This window comes from Elephas maximus, chromosome 2 (assembly GCF_024166365.1).
Source record: "Elephas maximus indicus isolate mEleMax1 chromosome 2, mEleMax1 primary haplotype, whole genome shotgun sequence".
Lineage (NCBI taxonomy): Eukaryota > Metazoa > Chordata > Mammalia > Proboscidea > Elephantidae > Elephas > Elephas maximus.
In genome coordinates this window covers 93,780,158-93,785,483 of record NC_064820.1, presented here as the reverse complement: position 1 = coordinate 93,785,483, position 5,326 = coordinate 93,780,158, and positions in this window count along the sequence as shown.

Genomic DNA, 5,326 nt, shown 5'->3' with positions numbered 1-5,326 from the left:
TTTGGAAACCCTGGTGGCATAGTGGTTAAGTGCTATGGCTGCTAACCAAGAGGATAGCAGTTCAAATTTGCCAGGTGCTCCTTGGAAACTATAGGGTCGCTATGAGTCGGAATCGACTCAATGGCAGTGGGTTTATTTTATATCACTTAGTCCTGTAGTACTATTATCCTCCTTTGTTTTCAACTGGTTAGTAATCTGTCCGAAGTTTCATCCTCAGTTAATATTTTAAAATAGTTTACTTAAAAGTATAGATAGATTTAAGCATGGGAAACGTGGAGGTGTTAAAGGACCGGGTGAGTGGATCTGCAGATATATTGGAAGAAAACTAGATTAGCTCATATGTTCAATTAAGAAAAAACAAGACCAGGAATGGCAAAACCCAGGGTTTTCAAGGACCTCAGGAATTGGAACTAGAGATGCAGATGCTCTTGCTCAGGACAGTTTGCCTTCTTATCTTTGATTCCCCTTTGTCTTTTATTCCCTCTACGTCTGCTTAGACCTCTCAAAGGCAGTATCACCACCACTGGCAATACCTGGACTCCTATCCACATACCTTCACTAACTGAGATTAAAGGGCTTATCCCTCTAACTTAGTTTAAATTCTTAGGGGGAGAGTGTTTGGCCTGACATGTGTCAGGTACCCATTTCTTAGACTAATCACTGGCCAAGATACACTGTAATTAATTACCTTCACTGCATATAGGGCACTAATCCCAGGAGAAGTAAAGGCTATGGGGCAAATCAAGCAAAGAAATATCTTCAACAACAGATTAGGCAATCATAGGTCCATCTTCACCTTAAAAGTATGAACTAGCCATATCAATATATTGATTTATTTTTGACAAAGAAGGAAAATCAATGTTTATTCAAATATACAACTTGAATGCAACCTAGCAAGCAAGAATCCACACAGCTAAGAGCCTCCTAATATTTATGAGTATGCCACTAAGGTATATAAACAATTCCTATATAGCCAAGAAATGTATTCTAAACATTGTAGTTATCAAAGCTCTACAACCCTAAAAAATTCCTATCATCAGAAAGCGATTCCCTGGCACAGCCGATAAAGGCAATAGAGTTTATTATTGCACTTTAATAAAGAATTATATTATGCTCATTTAATGTCACGTGTCACAGGAATACTAGTTAATTAATTCAGCAGCATGTTTGAATTTACATTAGAAAAACAAAACCACTTGTTTACTATTGCACATAAATATCATTCATAATCCTAATCATGGATTTTCATGTCAGCGGTGCTCAGCTAAATCTAAGCTCTTCACAATAATTAACTCTTTAAAAATATTTATTTTCATAATCTTGAAACCTTTGGGAGCCATATTAGTTTCCCACAGCTGCTATAACGAAGTACCACAAACTGGGTGGCTTGAAACAACAGGAATTTATTTTCTCACAGTTTTGGAGGTTAGAAGTCTGAATTCAGAGTATTTGCAGGGTCAAGCCCAATTTGAATCTGTAGTAGAAGATCCTTCCTTGCCTCTTCCAGCTTCTGGTAACCCCAGGTGTTTCTCAGTTTATGGCAGCATAACTTTAGTCTCTGATTCTGTCTTCACACGGACATCTTCCCTCTGTGTCTCTCTGTCTCTTCTTCCTATAAGATTACCTGTCGTATTGGATTAGAATCCCCCCATCCAGTATGACCTCATGCTAGCTTAACTAATAACATCCACAAAGACCCTATTTTCAAGTAATATCACATTTACAGCTACCAGGATTAGGACTTCAGCCTATCTTTTGGGGGGCACACAATTTAACCTGTAATAGCAGCCCTTTTTACTAGAACATTTCAGAAGATTGCCTCTGAATACACATGCTAGAGTAGTATCATTTTTGTGACTATTTGTGCCCATTCTTAGTGTTACCACCTTTTTGTTAGAGCAACATCAAGATGTGTCTATTCAAATAAATTGGCATTTGCATGTTAATTGACTCAGTTGGATATAAGACTGTACATGCCATAGTGAAAAAGCAGTTTGGGGGACAGTGGAGATAAATCCATGGTTAGAAGGACATTTTCCAGTTGTTTGACATGTAAGTACCAGCAACGAACTCCACCCTACCTGAAAAAATAACTGTATTGGGATAGATATCGATGTACTAAACATTAAAGAGCAAGACAACTGCTATCAGTGTTTATGACATCTGACAGGCAAGTGTGGGAAGATATTTTAGGAAGGTGCTTCACTGCCCAGCCCAGCCAGCCCAGTGCCGTCGAGTTGATTCTGACTCATGGCGACCCTATAGGACAGAGTAGAACTGCCCCCATACACTAGCTTCCTTGAAATCAGCATGGCATAATGACTTCTTGGGCCCTAGGCACTTTTGAAGCTCCCTGGCTAGCCAAGCATTTTGCAATTGGCTGCTAACTTAAAGGTTGGCAATTCGAACCCACCCCATAGTGCTGCGGGAAAATACCTTGGCAATCTGCTTCCCTAAAGATTGTTGTTGTTCTTAGTTGTTGTTGAGTCAATTCTAAGTCATGACGATTCTATGAAAACCCTACGGAGCAGTCCTACTTTGTCATACATAGGGTCTGCATGAGTTAGAACTGACTCGATGGCAATGAGTTCAGTTTTTTTTGGTTTAGGCACTTTTGCTTTCATGGATGTCTTCCTCAAAAACAAAAATTAATGATTGTATTTGATGACTGTGTTGATATGAAGGTGAATATATTAATATTATACATTAAAACATTTTCTTCAAACTAAAAGTTTAGTTTTTTCTTCTAATTTTAAAGGTCATTAAAACATTTTCGTGGGCCCCTAAAAGTATTTTGGTCCCTAGGCATTATGCCTAGAATATATTGGATAAATTGGCACTGACTGAAAGCAAACCACCACTCTTCAATAACATGCAACCTTGAAACCCTGGTGGTGTAGTGGTTAAGAGCTATGGCTGTTAACCAAAAGGTCGGCAGTTCAAATCAACCAGGCACTCACTGGAGACCCTGTGGGGCAGTTCTACTCTGTCCTATAGGGTCACTATGAGTCAGAATCAACTCGATGGCAACAGGTTTGCTTTTTTGGTTTTTGAAAATCTAGTTCAATTCAGTTCTTAGCACTTCTGGGATTAGAATTATAAGACCAAAGAGTCTAAACTGTAAGTCCAAGGATCTCCTCTCATAAATAGAATAACTGCAGAGCATCACCATCCCCATGCAAACAGCCCATTCACTGCTGACTTGAACACAAATGTTAGAGTTGAGAAAGTTAGACTGAAATGAAGTGGAATGTGAAAGCAGTTCTTCGTAAGGAAGCTTTCAATTGTTCCCTTTGACTTGAATAAGTTAGCAGACAACAGCGTAGGCCTTAAAATATATTTAACATTTGTTGGTTGACCCAATGCCACATTTGCACTCCAAGCAAAAGAAAGGAAAGCAAACACTTGGAGGTTGTTTGACAGAAATAAACATCCCTGCCCTAAATGGAGCCCTGGTGGCGCAGTAGTTAAGAACTTGGCTACTAACCAAAAAGTCGGCAGTTTGAATCCACCAGCTGCTTCTTGGAAACCAATAGGGCAGTTCTAATCTGTCCTATGTGGTCACTATGAGTTGGAATCAACTCCATGGCAGTGGGTTTGGGTTTTGGTCCTAAATATAAGAAAGCCACCTTACATTATTCATTTAGTCATTCAGTACATATTAATTAGTGTCTACTGCATTAGTTGCTTGGTATATAAGCCCAATTCCAGAGGTGTGAAAATGTTTGATGAGTTTAGAAGCCTGCAAGCAATTCAGGAGGCTGGGTCCATGTGTGCGATGAGGGGGAGGGGGCAAGAGCTGGGGCAGTAGGCTGTGGGAGATTGGGATAATGAGGCTAAAAAGGCAGTGGTTACATTTTGAAGGGGATTATTTGCCTTGTTAAGGAGGTTTATTTTATCCTGAAGTTGATGAGTATCCAATGAATGATTTCAGCTGAAGGGATGATGTGACTGGATTTACACTTCAGGAAGATATCTATAGTGACAGTATAGAGCATTAGTTTTCAACCAAGCTTTCAAGACAGAGTCACTGTCAGGATGAAGCTTTTAAATATGCCATGCCAGCTTTTACCCTGCAAAGATTCCTGTTTAATTAGCGTGAAGTAGAACCCTCAGCATAAGGGGTTTTAAAAACTGTTCATGCTTTCTAGGTCAATTGGCATAACAAAGTTTATTAAGAAAATGTTTTGCATCCCACTTTTTTTTAGTGAGTAGTGTCTGGAGTCTTAAAAGCTAGTGAGCAGCCATCTAAATTGCCTCAATTGGTCCCAAACCCCCTGGAGCAAAGGAGGATGAAGAACACCAAAGACAGAAGGAAAAAATTAGCCCAAGAGATAGAAATGGCAACATAAACCAGAGACTCTATCAGGCTGAGACCAGAAGAACTAGATGGTGCCTGGCTACAACCAATGACAGCCCTGACAGGGAACACAAGAGAGTTCCTGACAAAGCAGGAGAAAAGTGAAGTGCAGGACTCAAATTCTAGTAAAAAGACCAGGCTTAATGGTCTGACTGAGGCTGGAGGAACCCTGGAAGACACTGCCCTCGGACTCTCTGTTAGCCCAAAATAAAATCATTCCCAAAGCCAACTCTTCAGACAAAGATTATACTGGACTATAAGACATAAAATGAAGAGTGTGCTTCTTAGCTCAAGTAGATAAACATGAGACTAAATGGGTAGGTCTTATCTGGAGGCAAGATGAGAAAGGGACAAGAGTTGCTTGAATGGGCACAGGAAATCTGGGGTGGAAAGGAGTGTGCTGTCACATTGTAGGGAGAGCAACTAGGGTCACATAACAATGTATACATACATTTTTATATGAGAAACTAACTTGAGCTGTAAACTTTCACTTAAAGCATAATTTTTTTTTAATTGTCCGTACGATTCTAATATGCAGCCAAGTTCAGAAGTATTGTTATAGAAGATTACTGGGATGGAATAAGACTGCACTATGCTAAGTGACCATAATAAGGACCTAAACTAATAGTACCAGAGAAAATTGCATGCAGGAACAAGAAATTTGGTTGGTTGGATTTACCACGAGTTATTTCAAAACAATGAACATAATAAAACTGGTGTCTCCAGGATCTAGCCACATGGCTCCACCATGTGGATAAACTGTGATGTACTGAGTTGGCTGATTGCTTTTTCCATCTCCTCTGGTCTGCTGCTAACATGAGGATATTTGCCAGGTAGTAGTAGTAAATAAAAATACCAATAATAGTGTGTTGATTAGAAGAAAAATATGTATTGACACACAAAAATATTTAGGTCAAAAAAATTTTTATTTTAACCTGATATAAGAGTTTATACATGAAATTTCTT